The sequence below is a fragment of the Martes martes genome, assembly GCF_963455335.1.
Source record: "Martes martes genome assembly, chromosome: 1".
Lineage (NCBI taxonomy): Eukaryota > Metazoa > Chordata > Mammalia > Carnivora > Mustelidae > Martes > Martes martes.
Window position 1 is genome coordinate 79,175,911 of NC_137888.1, and position 23,957 is coordinate 79,199,867.

Below are 23,957 nucleotides of genomic sequence, written 5' to 3' on the forward strand. Positions count from 1 at the left end.
ATCTTTAAACAATAAAAAATAAAAAAAATAAAACATTACAGTACAGAGATTTTAAATAGCAAGACTAATTATCTTACCTCCCTCCATTACATTATCAGATAAATACAACCTGAAGGACCTTGTCACTAGCAGAACTATAAAATAAAAAATATTAGGAAGATCTTAGAGCTGGAGGAAAATGTTAACAGACAGAAACCGAATTCTATTCATAGAAATGAAAGAGAACTAGAATGTTTAATATGTGGGTAAATATAAAATGCTTTTTCCTCATTATCTTATTTCTTTAAAAAATGGTTGATTAAACATCATCAAAATTAAAAATATGTATGCATTAAAAGATACTGTCAAGAACGTAAAAGGACAACCTCTACAGTGGAAGAAAATATTTGTAAATAATGTATCTGATAAGGGTCTGGTATCTAGAATATATTAAGAATGCTTAGAGCTCAAAAATAAAAAGACAGAGAACCCAATTTGAAGAAAAAAAGAATTTGAATAGACATTTTTTCCAAAGAATATATGCAAATGGCCTATAAGCACATGGAAAATATGTTCAATATCACTAATCATCAGGAAAATGCAAATCAAAACCACAATGAAATACCACTCAATACCCATTAGGTTGACTGTAGTTAAAAAAAAAAAAAAAAGAAAACTAGTATTGGTGAGGGATGGAGAAACTGAAATTGTCATATATTGCTGCTGGAGATATAAAATGGTGTGGCCACTCTAGAAAAGTTTCACAGTTCTTCAAAAAGTTAAACAGTTTACCGTATGGGCCAGAAATTCCACTCCTAAGAATATACCCAAGGGAGCTGAAGCCATATTCATAAAAAGTTTACAGATGTACACAGCAGCATCACTCATTATATCCAAAAAGTAAAAACAACCCAAATGTCCACCAACTGAAAAATAGATAAGCAAAATGTGGTATATCCATACAATGAAATAGTAAGCCATAAAAAGGAATGAATTCTAGAAACAACCTAAGTGTCCATCAAAATATAATAGATGAACAAGGTATCTACAGGACTAGTCATACAATGGAATTTTACTCAAAAAGAATGGACTTGATACATCCTACAGCAATGGATGAGCTTTGGAAATATTATGGAAGTCCAAGAAACTAAACATAAAAGGGTTTTTTTTTTCCCTAACCCCCCCTTAAATTTTGATTTCTATGTATTTATTACTAGTATACAGAAAAACTCAATCATTGTATACAGTCAACTGGTATACAGAAATATATCTAGTTTTACCATTCTGTGAGTTAGTTTTACTAGATTCCCTCATTCCCTCAGATTTATAATTTTAATATGATGTAATTTGCAAAATGAAAAAATTCCCTTTCTTCTTTTCAAATATTTATGCTAGTTATTTAATTCCCTCCCTTATTATGCTTATCAGCATACCCCTAAAATATGTGATGTTCAAACATACTGTTTAAAACCTGTAATGTCCCAGATGGCCAACAGACACATGAAAAAGTGCTCCACATCACTCGGCATCAGGGAAATACAAATCAAAACCACAATGAGATACCACCTCACACCAGTCAGAATGGTTAAAATTAACAAGTCAGGAAATGACAGATGTTGGCAAAGATGTGGAGAAAGGGGAACCCTCCTACACTGTTGGTGGGAATGCAAGCTGGTGCAACCACTCTGGAAAACAGCATGGAGGTTCCTCAAAAAGCTGAAAATAGAGCTACCCTATGACCCAGCAATTGCACTACTGGGTATTTACCCTAAAGATACAAACGTAGTGATCCAAAGGGGCACGTGCACCGGAATGTTTATAGCAGCAATGTCCACAATAGCCAAACTATGGAAAGAACCTAGATGTCCATCAACAGATGAATGGATAAAGAAGATGTGGGCTGTGTGTGTGTGTGTGTGTGTGTATACATACACACACACACACACACACACACACACACACACACACACACAATGGAATACTATGCAGCCATCAAAAGAAATGAAATCTTGCCATTTGCAATGATGTGGATGGAACTAGAGGGTATTATGCTTAGTGAAATAAGTCAATCAGAGAAGACAACTATCATATGATCTCCCTGATATAAGGAAGTGGAGATACAAAGTGGGGGGCTTGGGGGATAGGAAAAGAATAAATGAAACAAGATGGGGATCAGGAGGGAGACAAACTATAAGAGACTCTTAATCTCACAAACTGAGGGTTGCTGGGGGAGGGGGGTCGGGAGAGGGTGGTGGGGTTATGGACATTGGGGAGGGTGTGTGCTATGCTGAGTGCTGTGAAGTGTGTAAATCTGGTGATTCATAGACCTATACCCCTGGGGCTAATAATACATTATATGTCTATAAAAAAATAAAAAATTTAAAAAAAAAACTTCCTCAAAGTACAAGGGTTCCTGAAAGATAATGTAATTTAACTCTTCTGGTATTTCTAAAATAAAATTAAATTAATAATGTTAAAATTAAAAAAAATTATGATGTCTTCTGAATTTCTTTATGTTTTATTAAACCAGCAGAAGTAGTAGGATTTGAGAAATGAATCCTTTACCTGAACAATTATTAATCATTACAATTACCTAAAAAAATACCTAAAACTAATATGTTGTTTTATTCTTGAGCTAAGGTATGTCAAAGATTCTTTTAATGAAAACTTGCATCTCTTTCATAAATTCATTCAATATACAAAACAATTGGACTCTGAGGCAAGAATAATACAGTTTGAGAGATCAGTTTTTAGAGAGAAAAACACACAGTCCATATTTTTTTATCAACTAGTAAATTATTTATCCAAAGGCAGACTTTTTTTCTTTCTAAATAGAATGCATCTTTCCAGATAACCCTATAAAATGGTCCTAATAAACACTTTTTAAATGCTGACAAAGTGTAAGAAATCAATATGCAGTTTTACATTTATTAAGGGGGTGTCCCAAACCTTTCCATTACAGAGACTGTATTTCCAACATTTAAGGAAGAAACTTCATTTAATTTTACTATGTGGAGTGAAGGAGAGATAACAGTTAATTAAGTTGCATAGAAATCCGATTTTCATTACAGCAAGCTCCTATACTAAGGTCTTTGCCAGGAAGTCATGAAGTAATTATGTCATTTCCTTCATTATTATCCCACAATAAAACCATTTCTTTCAGACTGAGGGGAGCCGATATGTAAAGCAGAAGGCACAAAACTCAGCTAATATTAGTAAAAGATTTAACTTGAATTTATGATATATTAGAGTCTTTTGCTTATATTGCAGTAAAATACAAAATGACTTTTTAATTCTGCTAGGTACTTTTGTTGGTAACTTTTATGACTCATTAATGTGAAATTCAAAGTTAAATGTGTCTCATATTAAAACTTGGTGGCAGAGATAGAAGGGATCAATATTATACTCTAAAGAAGTTATTATATGATTATCTGCTTTACTAATCTGAGCAACAGTTAATTCCCATGTGCAAAGAACATCACGAAACACAATATTCTTCCTTAGAGGTAGTTTAACGCAAAGTTACTACACTCTTAATTCAATCGTTGACTCAAACCAAATTCAGTGAGGTACAGAGGCTTTGGAGTTAAAAATGGCAGGAAACCACCACAGTAGATAAAATGTCTGTATGTTTGGTAGAAATCATTCCTATCTATTCAAAAGAAGACTTCCATTGTCATGTATCTACTGCATTACCTTTCCACAAATCAAAATAAAAGAAGCTGTGGAGTTTGATATGTCACCTACTGAAGAAAAAAATGGAAGGGTATGCTTAGCCTATCCATTTTACATTCCATAGGCAATGAAATCAAGATATTACAAAACTAGCAAAGGCAGGTTTTTTTTTTTATTATTATTAGCTTCTAACAATATCCATGTATCTGGATAAATGTAGAAGGGAAAATATTTACCTGACCTTTCCCTCCAAAGCTATTGATTTTTAATTATAATGTTTCTTTAAAAACAGCATTGAGAAGCCTAGGTGGCTTAGTCCGTTAAGTGTCTGCTCTTGGCTTAGGTAATGGTTCCAGAGTCGTGGGACAGAGCCTCTGGCTCCCTGCTCGGTGGGGACCCTGCTTCTCCCTCTCCCTCTGCGTATGGCTCTCTCTGCTTATGCTCTCTCTCTGAAATAAATAAATAAAATCTTTCAAAATAAGTAAATACATTTTAAAAATAAAATAAAAGCAACATTGATAAGCACATTAAAGTTAAAATACTTGAAAAGAGTTTGCCAAAGTCGAACAATCCTCCTCCCACAGGTTGAATGAGCAGGTTGAATTCGGTGTCAACTGCCAGCCAGGACAAGAGGTTCAGTTTCTGGGGACCACCTGAAGGAGGGTGTTCTGATCAAAACTATCCAAAAATCCAGCAGCACAATTCTGAAACCTCTGAGAATGAGCTTCCTCAATGTGGGAATAATTGGGGGGAAAAAAGATGAGTTTCAAATAATTACCATAAGCCGTTGGAAAACCAAGGCTTAATTTCACAGGTTGGCAGATGTGAATCAAGGACAAGTCAGAGTGTAAAGACATAGGGCCAAAAGCACCTAAAATTGTCATCTTTATATCTTTTTCATATTATCTTGTACTTTTCCATATTATTTTGTTATGCTCATTAGCATTTACTCATAAGCATTTATTGGAAACATGCTTTTCGTATGGTACATAGTTATTTGGCATACAAAAGAAATATCAGCATCTATCCCCAAGAAATTTGTGATCATCCCCGATGTGGAACAGTAATCTTTCAGGTTAGCAGTATTTTAAGTTAATTGTGTTTTCATCTATCTATAATTACGTTTGATCTGAGAAGTGCATCTGGAAAGGCTGAGTTAGGTACCTTTGGTAGAAGCAATTAATGAGAGTTCACTTAATTTGATAGTTCAAGTTCAACAAGTGTTTCTCCAACCATGTTTTGATCTCAGTAACTTCCAAGTAAGTTTGGTATAGAAGTGATGTATAAATTACTCACACCAGTCCTTCTATCATATTGTAATAATGCCCTTAGTCGTACTTGATTTACCTCTCTGAAGATCTATCCCGTTATTGATCACCCACATCCTCTCTATCTTCCCCTGACATCTCTTCACTTCACAACATTCCTCTCTACTCTTTTTTTAAGGATAAATCAAGATAAGCTGAACACTATGAAGAATGTAATAGATGCAATGTGCTGCAAGCTGGACAGGACAACAGAGATGTCAAGAGAAACATTTTTTTTTTTAACTGTGGATAAAGTTCAGAGTTAACCCACTGGCCAAAGGTAATGGTTATTATGCTATTAGTAATCAATAACATCAATAACATCACTTTGATTTCTAAGAGACAGAGAATATCTCTTCCTTGGACTATGCTTAATAAGAATGAAGCTGATTTTAATCTGTTAAATACATTTTTGGTTTATTATAGCAACTGCTTGGGATATTTGTCTTATTTTGTCTAAATTTGAATTCTGCTATTTCTCAGAGCAATCTAGGCTTGAAATATTGTTGCCCCAGATTCGCATTCACTGTGAATTTCTGGAAGGCATTAGGACAAAGCAACTTCTGTCCCCGTGCCTCTGCGGGGATGAGACGAGCCTTTACCAGGTGGAGTTAGTTATCCTCGCTGTCCACCTGAGCTCTTTTAATTTCAGCATTAGAGTATTATGGAAGTACTCCTCAAACTTAAATGTGCTTCCACACCTTCTGGGTGTCTTGTTAAAATGCAGATTCTGATTCAGTAGGTCTGGTGTGAGATCTAAGATTCAATACTCCTAAGATACTCTCAAGTACATCACACTTCAAAGAGCAAGGTGTTACAGCATTTACTGCATGGTGCTGTGATATTTGTTTGCACAAGTTTTATCCAATAGACGATTGTGCCTGGCATGTTGTCGATGCTCACAAATGCTTATTGAATAAATGAATGTCTAAAACTTAACCTGACGTGAAGTTCACCATCTGGGTGGGACTCAGCTTTTCTCAACCTTCAGGCTTCTAAGATTACTGAGAAATTTCCATTTGTGAGAAAAGATCATGACCCTGATCCAGTCCCCATGGTGCTTCCTCATGAACCAATCTACCACAGGAGACTTGCTTTCAAGAAATAAGCATACACGAAAGACAGTAGAGTACAATTCCCGCATTTAAGCCTCAGAGGTAAGGTATCAGAAATACCAGTGGAACTTTTTAAAAGTACTGAAGTTTTGAGATCGGTATTTGAAGTCGACCTTTTTATTCATTTTCTATGCTGTGTAAAAATTGCCACAAACTCGGTGACTTAAAACAATACCCATGTATTAGCGTCACAGTTCTGAAGCCCAGGCATGATGTAGCTAGTTTTTTTTTTTTTTTAAAGATTTTATTTATTTATTTGACAGACAGATCACGAGTAGGCAGAGAGGCAGGCAGAGAGAGAAGGGAGGAAGCAGGCTCCCCGCTGAGCAGAAAGCCTGATGCAGGGCTCGTTTCTAGGACCCTGAGATCATGACCTGAGCTGAAGGCAGCGGCTTTAACCCACTGAGTCAGCCAGGTGCCCCGATGTAGCTAGGTTTTATGCTGGTGGTTTAAAAACCAAAATCAAGATCAGCTGGACTGACTTGCCCTCTGGAAGCTCTGAGGAAGAATCTGTTTCCTCATTCATTTAGGTTGTTTGCAGAATTCCATTCTTTTTAACTGTAGGACTGGGGATCCTGAATCCCTGTTGACTGTCAGCTGGGGACCACTTTCAGCTCCTGAAGATCGCCTATACTCCTTGTCACATGGCCCCCTTCATTTTCAAGCCAGCGATGGGGCATAGACTCCTTCCTGTGCTTCAGATCTCTGGCCTCCTCCATCTCTGAACTCTAGACTCAAATTTTAAGAGCTGGTGTGATTAGATGAGGCCCATCCAGACAGTCTTAAGTGAGCTGATTTGGGACTTTACATCTGCAAAATCACTTCCAACACCACCTAGATTCATGTTGACTGATAACCAGGAGGAACGTGTACACCAAGGGATGGGAATTTGGGGGCCATCTGAGAATTCTGCCTACCACAGCTTCCAAATGAAAGACTAAGGAAATATGTTTACCTCACTGCCCTAGATCCCATTAATAAAAATAAATGTGTACATTGATGTTAAATCCATAGCAACACTGAAAACTGGAAGGGGTGAAATTAGTGCACTGATCATTTTGACAAGATTCTGGAGATCACACTGAAAGGCTAGAGACTGAATCGAGAACACAAAGACTATTCTCAGAGCACTCAGGGGTCCTGCAGCTGAGGGAAAGCCCATAATCTCTAAGTCAAGATGCTTAGAGGGAGATGGGCTATGGGGTATGTACTGTGTATGGAACAGCCAGGCTGAAGGGTCCTGCCTCATTTGCATACCCATACCATGACACAGTTTTAATGATATAAACTGTACATGTTAGTATATATTTTTGGTATATATAATAATAATAATACAGAATAATACAAAGAGAAAAAGATTAAAAATATATATCTTTGGGTAATGAGAATGGAGGTGGAGTGTTAATAGGAAATCACTTTTCATTTAAATCCTTTAAAAATTGGGGCGCCTGGGTGGCTCAGTGGGTTAAAGCCACTGCCTTCGGCTTGGGTCATGATCCCGGCGTCCTGGGATCGAGCCCCGCATCGGGCTCTCTGCTCAGCAGGGAGCCTGCTATCTCCCTTCTCTCTCCGCCTGCCTCTCTGCCTACTTGTGATCTGTCTGTCAAATAAATAAATAAAATCTTTAAAATAAATAAATAAATAAATAAATCCTTTAAAAATTTTGTTGCGTATATATGCCAATTTTATTATAAAAATGTGTTTTTTCAGTCATATTTTGATTTGTAAGACTTTTTTTAATTTTTAAAAAACTTTATTATTTTTTTTAAATTTTTTATAAACATATAATGTATTATTAGCCCCAGGGGTACAGGTCTGTGAATCGCCAGGTTTATACACTTCACAGCACTCACCAGATTTGCAAGATTCTTAACATAGTCTGGATACTAATGTTTCAATTTTATGTGTTATATATATTTCTTACTGTGTGAGACTTTATTTTCCGAATTATGATGACTTTTCACAAACAAAAGTGTTTAATTTTAGTGTAGCCTAGTTAACTAGTCTACTTACCGCTTTTATGGTGAGTGCTCTTGAGTAAAATTAAAATACTAGGATTTGTTCACTTCCAAACAATAGGAAACTCAACTTAAATTGCCATAAACACAAAAAGGAAAGAATTGTCCCATAATTGCAAGAGCTTTCAGGAACGGTATCTTCTGGTACAGCTTGATTCAGGGACAAATGACCATCAAGATTCACCTCTCTATTCTGCCTTAGAAGAGGGGCCGCCATTCTTCATTCTCATACTGCAGATGATGGGCATGGCAGCTTTGGGCTCAGCTGATCATCACAAAATAACTGCAGCTCCAGACCTCACACTCCTACTATCAAATCTACAGGAAAGTTTTTCTCTCCCAGAATGAATGTTAGCTCTGTGTTTCATTGATTCTCATTTTCATACACACCTATCTTGAATCCATAACTATGGCCAAGAAGATGGGGCATGTGGTAGACTAATGACCAGTGGTAGACTAACCTGGGCCAACTTTTATTTCTGAAAATGGATTCAACCACTGGAAGGCACTTGAGCTGAGAGTAGGGAAATGAGGGTAAGGTTACCAAAAAACGTTACCCTTTGGGTTCATGTGGCAAAAATAAAGACAAAAACAAAGACAAAAAACAAACAATAAATGTCCAAATAATAATTATTTTTTTCCAAATAATAATTATTTTTAATTTCACATGTGACACCAAAACATGATTGCTACTACGTTTAAGAATACAGACTTGGTATCAAATACTGACTCTTCCATTCTACGTGATTTAATTATTTACTCTAACTTATAATTGCTTCATATATAAAATGGAAATAACTTTTAAGAAATTATATGTAAAGTGTTTGACATGTGCTTGATAAATGTAGTAGTATAATTGTTATTAATATTTGAGTGTTACTCAGAGACTACGTGCTGCCTTTCTTAGGGGTGAACTTTCCTCTCTGATTATGGTACTAAAGACATAATTCTCTGTTAATTAGACATCAGTTAAGGAGATGAAGCTGGAGTGTAAGGCCCATGCATGCCCCAGTGAGATCCAGCCCTGAGTAGATGGGCTCAGAGGCTGATGAAGAGAAGCCGCAAATGTTCTTCTCGACAGACCTACTGTTCTGTTTCAATCTATTAACTTCAAGTTCTTTTTTTCTAAAAGAAAGGTGAAATGAAGCAGTTTAATTAATTTTCAGTGGTTCCCTCATCACAAAATGGGCAATAATATCATCGAACAGAGTAAAAATTATGTTCAGTGTTAGCACTTAGCCAAAATAGGGGCTCAGCAAACAGGAATCTCTGCCTGCGCCTTCCCCTACACTAACTGCAGGGCCGTTCTTGTCCTTCACCTTTCTTTCATGTTCTTCCTATATCAATATTTACTAGCAAAAGCGCACATCCTCTCAAGGAAACAACCATTCTAAGTATTTCTCTAGGAAAATATATTCCAAGAAAAGCCATCCATCAAAGAAGAGTTAAGGGAGGGAGCAGAGCACTTCCCATTACTATAAGAACATTCCAAGATGGCAGGGAGCCACATTTTAAATTTATTGTTTGCACTTATTTCTGGCCAATTTTGAACTCTTGCTTATTTTTAGGGAAGTCCCACTTACAACACCCGAACTGAGAGGGATTTTCAGGGCAATTAAGAAACAGATGTATTTAACATAAGGTTGAAGATGTATTTAACATAGGTAGAAGCTTAATGGGAAATAGCCTATTATTTGCTTATATTTAAGAATGTCCATCATGAAACAAAACCCACTCTAAGTGTCCCATGAGGGTATATCATACTATTATTACTAGTAGTCAGTAAGAGATGTTGTTATTTATTTAATCCACTCACTAGAGTATTTTATTTTCAAAAACCAATTTCAAAGTGCATTTTTACTGAGTCCCATGGATGTGCCCAACAGTATGCTGAAAGTTAAGGATAACCAAAGAAATGATTGCATCTAAAAACATAAATCATTACAGACATGGAAAAATATTAGCTAATCATATGCAAAAAAAAAGAAGAAAGAAAAAAGAAAAGCTAACAATCTAGTGGGGACTGGCTGAACTATTCAAAATCACAATGATTCCTTTTTTCTTCTTGTTCCATTTTGCCTGAAAGGAGCTTGAAATTCATTTAGTATAGGATTTTAAAATCAAATTCTTACATGTTGGACCTATTAGATTTAAAAATACAGGCAATTTCTACTCACCCAGAATAACTTGAACCAATGATTCGTATAATTGAAGTTACAAAAAAACAAAAACAAAAACAAAAACAAAACAAAACAAAACAAAAAAAACACCAAACTATCAAATTTAAAACATTTGAGTAATTCAGATTAAGGTAAATTATTTCCTTTAAATTACATGATTAATTGACCTAATTATTTTAGATCTTATTTCTTAGTTATTTCTTGGTTCCCATGCCATCTCCCTTTTGAAGGTCTCAGAGCCCAGAAGGCTGGGAAAGGTGCTCAGAAGGGAGGAAGGAAAGAGATGGGGGGGAGGGGAGGATCTCAGGCATTCCTTCCCTGGGAAGGTCAAACCAGAAGACTATTTCAGAAAATTGATAAACTACAGCCTTGAACCACTCCAGTAGCAGTCCTGTGCCGCTGTGGAAAGCTATGTACAACTATCTAACAACTTCTCCAGGAAAATGCAGTGCAACTGTGTCTATGTTGGTAACATTTATCTCTCTTTTAAGGAGACCCAATGGACTTTTGACGACTCATTATTCACTGGTGAACTTTACAGAAATAGTCTAAAAGGGAGAAGTTGGCCTTTCAGTCAATCAGCAACCAATGAATTAGTTGCAATGAGATGGTTCAGACATTTAGTCACTGCTGAGTTCAGCCTGGTTTCCAGTGATGGATAGGGGTGGAGATCCAGTCAGTCAGGAAACAGGAAAAGGTAAGACGAGAAAGAAGTAATTATATGGGTTGGGGGGGAAAGGACTACTTTTAGCATCTTGTTTCCTAGATCAACTATTACTTAAGTTCATAATTTAATCCCCAATGAGGGGTCCCAGTAGGAAGTCCTTTGGCCCACTGAGATAAGGCCCTTTCTGAACAACGAAAGGAGATTCTTCCAATAGGAATGTGATGGCATATTTTGGAGATGATCAAGGAAGGAGATAGACTGTACTATGAAAATAATAAGTGCTAATATTGCTTAGCACCCATTACTTCACAATTTATGAGTCAATGTTTGTTCAGACTTCTGAGTTCATAAGGTGAGAGTAAATAGAAATAATTACCATTAAACACCGAGCTTTGCAGTCCTCACCCTAAAGGCTGTATTTACAGAAGCAGTCTTAAGCACTTCTCTGAAGAGCCATTGGCCAAACTGACTGGAGAGGAGGATCCTATCTGAGAGCACTGTAATTCAGCCATCAGAGCAGCAACTTGGTGTTCGAAAGAACACAGAATAGCACTGGAATAAGTCATACTGAACAGCAATGTCGTAGCTCTTTGTTCCCCACTAAAGATATGAAGAATTAATTTATCTTTATTAACACACAGTTTCTTTGTTGATAAAAATGGGAATAATAGGGCGCCTGGGTGGCTCAGTTGGTTAAGAGGCCGCCTTGGGCTCAGGTCATGATCCCAGCGTCCTGGGATCAAGTCCCACATCGGGCTTCTTGTTCTGTGGTGGGGCTGCTTCTCCCTCTGCCTCTGCCTGCCTGTACTCTATGTCTCTGACAAATAAATAAATAAAATCTTTTAAAAAAATGGGAATAATAACAGCATTCTTTCAAGGTTGGTAGGAAGACTGAGAGTAGCTTATGTAAAATTCATATCAAAGTACTAGTATATATTAGAGTTAAAATAAATTGTAGCTATTACAGTGGTGGTCACAAGTAGCCCCTAAAAATTCCCCATATTCCAGCTGCTTTGTGTTCCTGTCTTACCTTTCATATCCATTGGCTCTGTGCTAGTATTTCACTTTTAACCTCATACTTATTTTTACCTCTCTGACCATCTGAAGAAAAACTGGGCTCCCTCGTCTGCTTGATTTTTTCACCCCAGCTTTACTCCGCCGTGTTCTGTATCTCCCCTTGGCTCCATGATCCACGTCTAATGAGCAAGTTCCACACAATCCCTGCATCTAGTTTAGAAGTGGGTAGTCAGGGAATATCTGTGAAAACTTTATGGGTGGACTAGGTTATGAGCTACATCTTGAGGACAGGCTAAATTGAAATTGAAAAGGACTGTATGTTTACTTTCCAGTATTCTACATAGACCATCAAGTTCTGTTTTGCATTTGCTGTTATAATTCCATGTTCCCTTACATCAGCATTTTGATACAGCATTTCAGTGTTCCAGGAATGGGTGACATCATGGTCAGGGACAAAAGAGTTGCCTTAATTTTTATTGATAACGATCTGGGTTGATCATTTCCTGATGATACAATAGTACCTTGATTCAGAGACTCCTGTGCTAGTGTGATCCTGGGTCAAGTTGCTTTCAAACTGCGATTGGTGGAGCCCTGAAGAACCAAAAAGACAGTGCAGGGTCCTTCCTGGGGAACCTAGAAGGAGAGGAGAGGGCAAGTCAGGATGCAGCTGCTTGACTCCAACCCACGCATTCCAGTTTTATTGCTTCATATTGGATTCTAGATAAGATTTATTTAGAAAATAAAAAGTAATTACACAGCTTGAAAAACAAACTTCAGAGATTCTCTGTTTTATATACATATATATATATAAAGTTTCATATAAACAAACTTTGGAGATTCTCTGTTTCACAATCTAGTCTGTTAGTATGCCCAATATTATACTTTCTATTTTTAAACTACTTAAGTATTTGGCTCAGCGAATACTTACTGAACATCTACTCAGTGTATGGTGTGGTGCTCAGGCTTGAAGATGATACAAATGGACAGTCCCTGTCCTTGAAGGGGGGATAACACCGGGTAGCAGTGATTGCTGGCTGTCTACTCAATATCCCTCCTTTCTTTCTTCCTTACAACGTAAAGGCAAACATCAATGTGCCCACTTACAATGTAACATTTCCCAGTTACCACCTGCAGCTAGGGATAGCCAATAAAAAGTAAGTTAAGCTATTGTGTGAGAATTCTGGAAAAATTCTGTGGAAGGAAACTAATCAGCCTAAGTCCATCTTTTACCCATTACTTTCTCTTCCTTCCTGCTGCCTGATAGGCAGATGTAATTGCTGGAGTTCTCCTGGACATGTGGCAACTAAGGGATAGAAACCATGTGCTGTGTCAGTTCAGAAAGATACAAGGGTCCTAGAGACATGATGACCTTGAAGTTGCCACACCAGCCTGGACTGCCCATTTATGGATTTCCTTTACACAAATAAAAATAAGCCTCCAGTAAACATAAGTCACAGTTATTATTTTTTAATATTAGAACAAACCTAATCCTAATTGATAAGTAGACAAGTAAAGAGGCAAATTCAGGAGGATAATAAATTATATGGGGGATAGAATTTTTAGAGAACTATGAGGTTCAAATATACCCCCAGGCACTTGGGTTTGGTAAGGGTTTCTTAGAGAAGCAATGTCTAAACTGAATCCTGGGGGTGCCTGGGTGGCTCATTCAGCATCTGACTCTTGATTTTGGCTCAGGTCATGATCTCAGGGTCATGAGATGGAGCCTTGCATGGGACTCTGTGCTCAGTGGTAGTCTGCTTGACATCATCTCCCTCTCTCTCTCTCTGCTCCCCGTCCCTCGACCACCCTGCCCACACCCTCTCTCTCTCTCTCTCTCAAATATATAAATAGATCTTTAAAAAAATAAATAAGTAAACTGAATCCTGTAAAATGAGTTGGAGTCAGCCAAGCAAAGAGTATGAAAAGCAAGTATCAGAGATGCAGAGCAGTGTGTGCAAAAACCTGGGGGATGGGGAGGAGGGAGAGGATCCAGTGCATTCTGGGAAATTAAAATATTTCAGTGAAGATAGTAGGAAGAGGGCCTGGGTGGGGGAGTGGTAAGTCATGAGCAGGGGTCATAAAGTAGCTTGCCTGACTGAAAAGGGAGGCCACTAAAGAATTTCAAGCAGGGAGTAATGGGATAATATTTGGATTTTAGTGATGAAAAACCAATTAGGAGGCCGTTCTAATAGTACTGATTAAAGTAGAATGAGAAAAAGATTAATAAAAGGGAAATTTTAATTTTTAGTTTTTAATTTTTTAAATTAAATTTTAATTTGATTTTGGTTATTGATCAAATTGGATGCAGCGGATGAATTCACAAGAAAGAGGAACAATCAAGGTTAACATCTTGGTCCCCAGGTAGATAATTTCATTCGCTCATATGAGTCCATGAAGAGGAGCAGCCTTGCTCTCTTCAAAAGTCACCAAAAGATGACTTAGATCTGCATGTGAGAACACTTATAAAGGCCAGTCATGAAAGGTGAGCCTTCTGAGTCAGCTAGCTCATTCTTCACATGATTTAGTTGCCTTATTTCCTTTTGTTTCATCTTGCGATGTCTACCCACTGATCTCCTTCATATGATATATAGCATAAGGGATGATTTTCTAAATCTAAATATGTTTCATCCTTTAACATAAAACATCTGTACAAAGTTGTCTAATAGGAAAGACATATGATACAACGGAGGAAAATACATTTCAATAATAATTCTGCCTGTCTCTAAACTTTTCTTCTTCTTCTAGTTGGGTATCAACAACCCAAAGAAGACTTTGTATATCAGGGACACATTCATCTAATTGTCCACATTTTGTATCAGATTTCTTGTGCTCAACTATTTAACCACGTTCTCCGCAACATACATTCTTTTATACCCAAGAGGGGATGTTAGGGAAACTTAGTTTAACCCTAGTCATTGTAATGAGATTAGATTCAAGAAGGAACTGCTGGTGGAGTCTTTATTGCCAAGGTAAGATAATATAAGATTACTTTAGATGGAGGCAAAAGGAACAATAAGGACAATCGCCAACAGTAGTTACATCCAAACCAACATATCTACAGTTCTAGAATCTAAGGAAAGCAGGTAATCAAGCAGTAAGCAAAGAAGAATCTTCATATGTTTTTGCTTTATTAATTGCTTCAACAATTTTGTGTTAAGTGCCTACTGTATTCTCATGAAGCTGGGGATCTAACAACTGAGACAGACCAACACACGAGTAAATATGTAATTTCAACTTAGGCAAGTACTCTGAAAGAAGTGTCAAATATAATAAAAGAATACAAGAGAGGCCTCATTTAGACTGAGGAAGGACCATGCTTCAGTCAAGGTTCAGCCATCGATAGCAAAATCTGGATTAGGCAGCTTAAACACAAAGGTACTTGTCGCACAGTATTAGATGGCTTTCAGAATGAGTGGTTCAGACCCCAGAATGAGAGGCCAAGAATCGTTCCCAAAGCCACACTACAGATGGGGGGCCAGAGAGGAGCTACTATTTCTGCCAGAATCCGAGAGCTGTTATTCTTGCTGCTGACTCCAGAACCGCACCCCCTGAGCTGCTCCAGAGAAGTGGAAACCTCAAACCCTGCTTTTCTCTCCAGTCAACTCAGTTCTGAATTCAAGCCTTCCAGGAGCACTTCTGTTTGGGAAACATAAATCACAATCAGATTTCAGACAGCAAAACAAATGAGTAATGCAGTCAGGAGGCTACACCCAAAAGGGCTGGGGTGGGGGAGTCATGAATGAGAGAAGCACTATGTCTGCCACAGGTGTAAGGGAAGGCCTTCTCAAGGAAACAAAGACTTCAGGGAAAAGTGTTGGCCAGGTGAAGAGTGGAAAGGCAAGAATCACGGAGAGAGATCAGCTGACATGTGGACCCTGAGGTAGGAAGTAGTTGGCACATCTAGATCTTCGAAGAAGGCCTGGAGGTTGATGAGTGACTCACACAGTGTTGAGAGGAAGCCAGGGAAGCTGACCCAGGCCAGGTCATGCAGGATCTTGTGTGACATGTGAGCAGTGTTAACAATTTAAATTTTAAATTTAACAACTTTAATTTTTTTCTCAGTAACATTCAAGTCATTTAAGGGTTTTAAGGTGAGGATTACTATGATTATATAAATATTGTTAAAAGTAACTGGCTGCTATCAGGGAGATTCAAATTAAAACCACATTGAGATACCACCTTACACCAGTTAGAATGGCCAAAATTAGCAAGACAGGAAACAACGTGTGTTGGAGAGGATGTGGAGAAAGGGGAACCCTCTTACACTGTTGGTGGGAATGCAAGTTGGTGCAGCCACTTTGGAGAACAGTGTGGAGATTCCTCAAGAAATTAAAAATAGAGCTTCCCTATGACCCTGCCATTGCACTACTGGGTATTTACCCCAAAGATACAGATGTAGTGAAAAGAAGGGCCATCTGTACCCCAATGTTTATAGCAGCAATGGCCACGGCCGCCAAACTGTAGAAAGAACCAAGATGCCTTCCAATGGATGAAAGGATAAGGAAGATGTGGTCCATATATACTATGGAGTATTATGCCTCCATCAGAAAGGACGGATATCCAACTTTTGTAGCAACATGGACGGGACTGGAAGAGATTATGCTGAGTGAAATAAGTCAAGCAGAGAGAGCCAATTATCATATGGTTTCACTTATTTGTGGAGCATAACAAATAACATGGAGGACAAGGGGAGATGGAGAGGAGAAGGGAGTTGAAGGAAATTGGAAGGGGAGGTGAACCATGAGACACTATGGACTCTGAAAAACAACCTGAGGGTTTTGAAGGGGCGGGGGGTGGGGCGTCGGAGGAACCAGGTGGTGGGTATTAGGGAGGGCACGGATTGCATGGAGCACTGGGTGTGGTGAAAAAACAACGAATACTGTTATGCTGAAAAGAAATAAAAAACAAAAAACAAAACAAAACAAAAGTGACCACTTAAAACAGCCTCTTGCTGTCTTCTGTGGACCTTTTGAAGGAAACAAACTTAGGTCATCATTTTGAATAAATATAAAATGAGAAAAAAAAAGTAACTGGCTGCTGTGTATAGAATGGCTTTTGAAGGAAATACAGATTAAAGATGGGGAGGGCCTTTGGGAGGCTTCTGCTCTTGACCCATTGAGTGGTGGTGGGAGAGGGAATGAAGCAAACTGATTCAAAGCATAATTTTGAGGGAGAGAATCAACAGGACTTGGAGGAAGGAAGGGTGGGAAGAAACAATATTAAGATTTACTATAAGAACTAATTATAGCTGACCCTTAAACAGCACAGGTTTGCACTGCTCAGGACCACTCACACACAGTTTTTAGGGGATTTTTTTGGTAAGTACTGCACAGTTATATAAATCTATTTTCTCTCCGTTATGATTTTCTTTCTTTCTTTTTTTTAAAAGATATTTATTTATTTATTTGAGAGAGAGAGAGAGAGAGAGAGCAGAGCAATAGAGAAAGAGCACGGGTGGTGGGACAAAGGGAAAGGGAGAGGCAGGCTCCCCACTAAGCCGGGATCCCAGTGTGGGGTTCAATCCCAGGACCCTGAGATCCTGACCTGAGCCAAAAGCCGATGCTTAACAACTGAGTCACCCAGGTGCCCTCTCTTACGATTTTCTTAGTAACATTTTGTTTTCTCTAGCTTAGGTTTTGCTGAAGGGCTACAGTGTAAAATACATGTAACATACAAAATATGTGTTAATGAACTGTTTATGTCATCAGTAAGGCTTCCAGTCAACAACAGCTCTTAGTAGTTAAGTTTTGGAAGACTCAAAAGTTACCCAGGGATTTTTGACTGTGCAGGAGGAGGGGAAGGTCAACCCTCCTAATCCCCACCCCAGTGTTAAAAGGTTAACTATACTAGTACCAAATAATAGAGCCAGCTTCCCTTCCCCACGAAATGGTAATTCTTACATCAGCATTGTTAAAGAAAGAAGCAAAACTCATTCATTACTTGGTTCAATTTCCAGTGCACGCTATTTGTTTATGAAGTCGTATTGACGCTGCGTGGTCTTGTTTCTTTAGTTTACCCTTTGTTGTTCTTTTTTGATGTGCGGTGTTTACTATAAATAAAAATTAATTACCATATTTTACCTAGTACAGTTTACACTCAGAAGAACAACTCTAGGTCTCCAGTTTTATTATGTTTCACATAGGTGCAAAAAAGAAGGAAGCCGTGATGGAAAGAAAGAATGAGAAGAGCTGGGTTCAGTGTAGGAGCTGGATGAAAGTCCGCAGGCTAAAGAAAAAAGAGCAAGCAGTCGGGAGCTGGACAGAAACAAATAAGGATAACATAAAGTGTTAGAAAGGTAGGGATCTGTTTAAAAAAACAAAACAAAACAAAACAAAAAAACTAAACTAAAACCACAAAGTAGCATTTCAATCAGTATATTTCATGCTCCAATGCATAGTATTTCTATCCAAGACCCTGTTTGGGCATTATTTTTTGTCATTGTTGTTTAGAAAGGCAGAGAGAGAATCTTAAGTAGGCTCCACACCCAGTGCAGAGCTGGACCTGTGGCCTGATCTCGCAACCCTGAGATCATGACCTGAGCTGAAATCAAGAGTCGGGTGCTTAAGTGTCTGAGCCATACAGATGCCCCAGTTTGTGCATTGTTAACCTACATAAACATTTCCCATGCTTACACTTCTCTTTACAAAGGAATGCCACAGATCACTTAGTGCAATGTGAGCAAGGAAATAGGGAGCTTGGTATCATACCCCAAGGGAACATCTCTAAGGTAAAGAAGGAGAGGAGATTCATATTGAAATGCGGAAAATGCAGAGAAGAGATGAGAAAACTGGAGCAATACAAAAGAGGTAATGGAATAGGGAGAAAGTAAAAATAATCTAAGTTCCAAATTTATCTCTTCCATCTCCTCTTATTCTTCTCTTAAAATCCTACGGTCTAGCAGGGTACCTGGGTGACTCAGTTGATTAAACGTCTGCCTTCCGTGCAAGTCATGATCTCAGGGTCCTGGGATCAAGTCCTATATCCTGAGTCCCTGCTCAGCAGGAAGTCTCATTCTGCCTCTCCCTCTTCCTCTGCCCCCTCCCTGCTCATGCTCTCTCTCTCTCTCAAGTAAATAAATACAATCTTAAAAGATACGCTACAATCTAGCTTCTCTCCGTTCTGAAACAATTGTGGACTTTGGTGACATGCTATTTTCTCAATATGAAGGCCTTTTCCATAATTATTTCCTTTCTGTTCCACATTAAAATTAAGTTATATAGACATACCTCTTTTCCCCTAAATTTAAATATTTCACATTAGTAATTATAAATGTAATGCATAGTATTTGTAAAAAAAATAAATCAAATAATTCAAAGAAGAAATGCAAATCACTCCAAATTCCACAGTTCAGGACAAAAAACCCACAAATTATTAGATGAACCTATTTCCTGACATTTTCCTCTTCATGGATATAACTTGCAGTTTGTGTAAATGCACTGTACATACTGTTTTTCTAACCTGCTTTTTAAAAATTTAACAATATCAGTGAAGTTTTCCATCCCTGATCTTAATGAAGTAATGATCTTCTTTCTTTTTTTTGATTGAAGTATAATTAACAGTGGTTATTAGTTTCAGGTGTACAATATGGTAATTCAACAATTCTGTGCATTATTCAGTGCTGGTCACAAGTGTACTCTTTTTTTTTTTTTTAAGATTTTATTTATTTATTTGACAGAGAGAGATCACAAGTAGGCAGAGAGGCAGGGAGAGAGAAAGAGAGAGAGGAGGAAGCAGGCTCACTGCCGAGCAGAGAGCCCGATGCGGAACTCGATCCCAGGACCCTGAGATCATGACCTGAGCCGAAGGCAGAGGCTTAACCTACTGAGCCACCCAGGCGCCCCCACAAGTGTACTCTTTATTCTCTTCACTGACTTCACCCATTTCATTTTAGTCCTGTACCTATTTCATTGGCTTTTCTTGATAAAATATTTTAGTTGTTTCTACTTTTTTACTGAAATGTTTCTGAACACAAAGAAGGAAGGAAATTGGAATTCTTTGGTCGAAGATACTAGGACACTGATGTCAAAACTGACAGAGCACACCAAAATAAAACCACACACCCTCCTTTTCTGAGTGTTGATGTACCTATAGGATTACTTTCTTGGTTTTATGAATAGTGGTTGGATCACCAGACTAAAAAGGATGGGTTTTACAGTTGATAAATATCTAAACGCTGTTACAAAAGTTGCTCAAATGTGTATTTCAACTAAGAATGTCACCAGGTTTCCAAAATTCTGAGATTTGTTATGTGTTTCACTCTTCAAATACTCATTGTTAGTTTCATTTCTTTGATTACTGATAAGGTGGAATACCCTTTCAAATATTCATGGGTCATTTACACTTTTCCTTTCTGAATGCCTTTCAGTACCTTTTCCCTTTTTCCTATCATGGTGTGTATATTCTTAAATTTATTGATAATCTATTCATTAAACTTAGAGAAATTAACTCTTCACTTATTATATATGTTACAAATACTTTTCCCGGCTCCTGAGGTTACTTTCAAACCCATGTATTTCTGCAGGTCTCTATTCTTACTCTGTCAAGATCTATTCATCCTTGCTTTTATGTTTTTCTTCTTCTCTTTTTTTCTGTCTCTGTCTCTCTGTCTCTGTCTTTGTCTCCCTCCCTCTCTCCCTCATGTGCAAGTGCATGCAATATGCTTGGAAGCTTGGAAGGAACTTCCTCAACAATATACACAATTTTTGACTTATCCGTTATCTAATAATTTTAGGATTTAATATTCTACAAACATGGATCAACTTAGAATTTGTTGGGATGTTTTATTTTTCCGACTGGCTCCTCAGTTATCATTTCACCATCTTTTTTGCATAATTAATCCTCTCCCCCACATGATTTCAGATGTCTTATTTGTCACACTGAATTCTCATACAGATAATATTTTATATTTATATTTATATTTTAATATTTCCATAACTTATAGTTTTATGTATAAAATATATATACCATGAATATGTGGTGTGAGGTATGACCCACATAATCCTTTTTTTAAAAAAAAATCATAAATAGTGAGTTTTACAAATACTTATTGGGGAAATCTTACTGGGGACAATAATATCCCCCCCTCCATGCTCATTATAAACATGGTCATTTATAGCAATAGATTGTCTAGCATAAATCACCTAGCATTCTTGGAAGGAATATTTATGATCATGAATTTATGAGACTTTCCATGTTTTCCTGGATTGTAATTGCTAACGTTTTATTTAGGATACTTACATGAGTATTTATAAGTGGTGCTGGACTGAAATTTTCTTCTTTTTTGTTCTCATTGAAAAATACTGCCCTTTTAGGGGCACCTGGGTGGCTCAGTGGGTTAAAGCCTCTGCCTTCTGCTCAGGTCATGATCTCAGGGTCCTGGGATCGAGCCCTGCATCGGGCTCTCTGCTGAGCGGGGAGCCTGCTTCCCTTCCTCTCTCTCTGCCTGCCTCTCTGCCTACTTGTGATTTCTGTCTGTCAAATAAATAAATAAAATCTTAAAAAAAATTAAAAAAAAGAAAAATACTGCCTTTTAAAAAAATATTTTATTTATCTATTTAACAGAGAGAGAGAGAGAGATCACAAGTAGGCAGAGCAGCAGGCAGAGACGGGGAGGGAAGCAGGCTCCCTGCTGAGCAGATAGCCTGATGTGGGGCTCGATCCCAGGACCCTGAGATCATGACCCGAGCCAAAAGCAGAGGCTTACTTTACCTGCTGAGCCACCCAGGTGCCCCGAAAAACACTGTTTTTGAGTTTTGCTGAATGCATATAAAACATTCTGGAGATTGTTTTCTTTCCTTATGCTCTGGAACAGTTTATATCACCTAGAAGTTATCTGTGGCTAGGAAAGTTATTCTATAACTTCCTCCTTTCCTTTTGTTTCTTGACTCAAGTTTCACATCTTATATTTTCCTAGAAATTCATGTGTTTAGAGCAACTTTTCTAACTTATTATAATGTTGGGTCGAGGGTATATTTTCATTTGTCAATATCTTTTCTAATATGGTATGACTTTTTCTTGTTTTTATTTTAGCTCATAATTTACATATTTTTAGCATTTCTAAAAGCTACTCTTGGATTTATCATTTTATTCATTTTTAGTCCTCCTTTTTGGTATGGTTACTTCTGTATAGTGTTTTTCTTCTATCTATTTTGTTGACCATTTTCTGTTTTGGGGGTTGAGTACTAATTTATTTATTTTTTTCTTATTTAATAATGAAAAAGGTTAAGATTATGGGTTTTCCCAAGCACATCTTTGGATTCATTATATGTATTACGTAGATTTTCAACAAGGTTTTTCTTTTTACATTGTGGTTTTCTACTCCTTTTTGATTCAAGAATTATTTAGAAAATACTTTCGAAATTTCCAAGTGTTTGAGTGCTCATTTTAATTTCTTAGTTTATTTTTAATTTTATTGTACTACAATAAAATTGGTCTCTACTGTGTCTATATGTTAGAATTTGTTGACATTTCCTTTCCTGACTAATGTATAATTTATGTATGTGTCTCACAAGCCTTTGAAAAGAAGGTATATTCTCTTTTGAAATGGTATAAAGTTAAATACATATTTATATTACTCAGAACCTGTTTTTTTAATATGTTTACTTTTTCTTTCTTGATAGTGAAAAATTGAAGTGTTTTAAAATTCTTTTGGTGTGTATCTCTCTTTCTCATTATTTTTTATGTTCTTATTTTTTATTTTATACCCCCTAATTAGATTTTCTTCCATTCTCCTCTTTACCCAGTTACTCAAACCAAAAATTAAAAGAGTTTCCTCATCTAATTCAATCGTAAATCTTACTAAGGCTACCTCCATACAAATTTCAAATCTACCACTTCCCACTGTCTTTACTAACACTATTTTAGTCCTAGCCAGTTATCTCCTGCATGGATTACTGAAATCAGCCCTCAAGTAATCTTCTGAGTCCGATATTAGATCTAACATGGAAGTCCGAATGAACTTCCTTGCTCCTCTGCTTAAAACCTCCTAACAGCTTTCCATCCAACCTTCACTTAGAGTAAATCCACATTTTTTATTCTGCTCACAAAGAATATAGATTTGACCTGACCTATCCCAGCACCTTCTATCCACAATGGCCTTCCGTCTTGTCCTCAGGCAAGACAAATTCACTCACGTATTAGAGTGTGTGTACTAACTGTTCCACTTTCCAGAATGTTCCTTGTCCTCTTTTGTGCATGGCAGTTTTCTTCTTGTTACTCAGATCTTAGCTGAAATTAGCAATGTCTCAGAAATCTCTGATCTGATGGATGCTTATTATTATATTACCCCATTTTACTTCTCTCTACAACACTCAATGTTGATCATTTTATCTGGGGGTGTTTATTTATTAATATCTTTCTGCATTCCATTAGAAACCTTTTTGAGAGCAGCTTTTTGACTCTCTTTTTAATTGCCCAGTAACAGAAAAGTGTTGACACGTGGTAGATAGTCAAAATTTGTGGAACAGATGAAAGAATTAATTCCTTTAAAAAAAAAGATTTTATTTATTTATTTGAGAGAGAGAGAGGAAAAAAAAGGGAAAGAGAGAGAGACAAAAAGTGGTAGAGGGAGAGGGAGAAACAGGGAGCCCCACGTGCGGCTCAATCCCAGGACCCTGGAATCATGACCTGAGCCAAAAGCAGAAGCTTAACCAGCTGAGCCATCCAGGAACCCTGAAAGAACTAATTCTGTGCAAAAAGCACAAGACAAATATACTTTCATAAGATTATACTGATAATAAAAATAACTCTGTCCATTTTAATGCCTTTTGTCTTGAATTCAAGTTTGTCTGAATTTAGCATGAGGACATCTTCTTCTGTACCTAATGAAATAACAGGAATGGGGAACGATCTCTCACACTGTTCAAATAGAAAACCATAAAAAATACGTGAAGCAATATTTTTCAGACACTGAACAACAAACAACCCAGGATAGTGATTTGTAAGAGAAGGAAAACAAGTGAGTTTACACCTATGAGTGCTCCAGCTTATAGCAAGTTTCT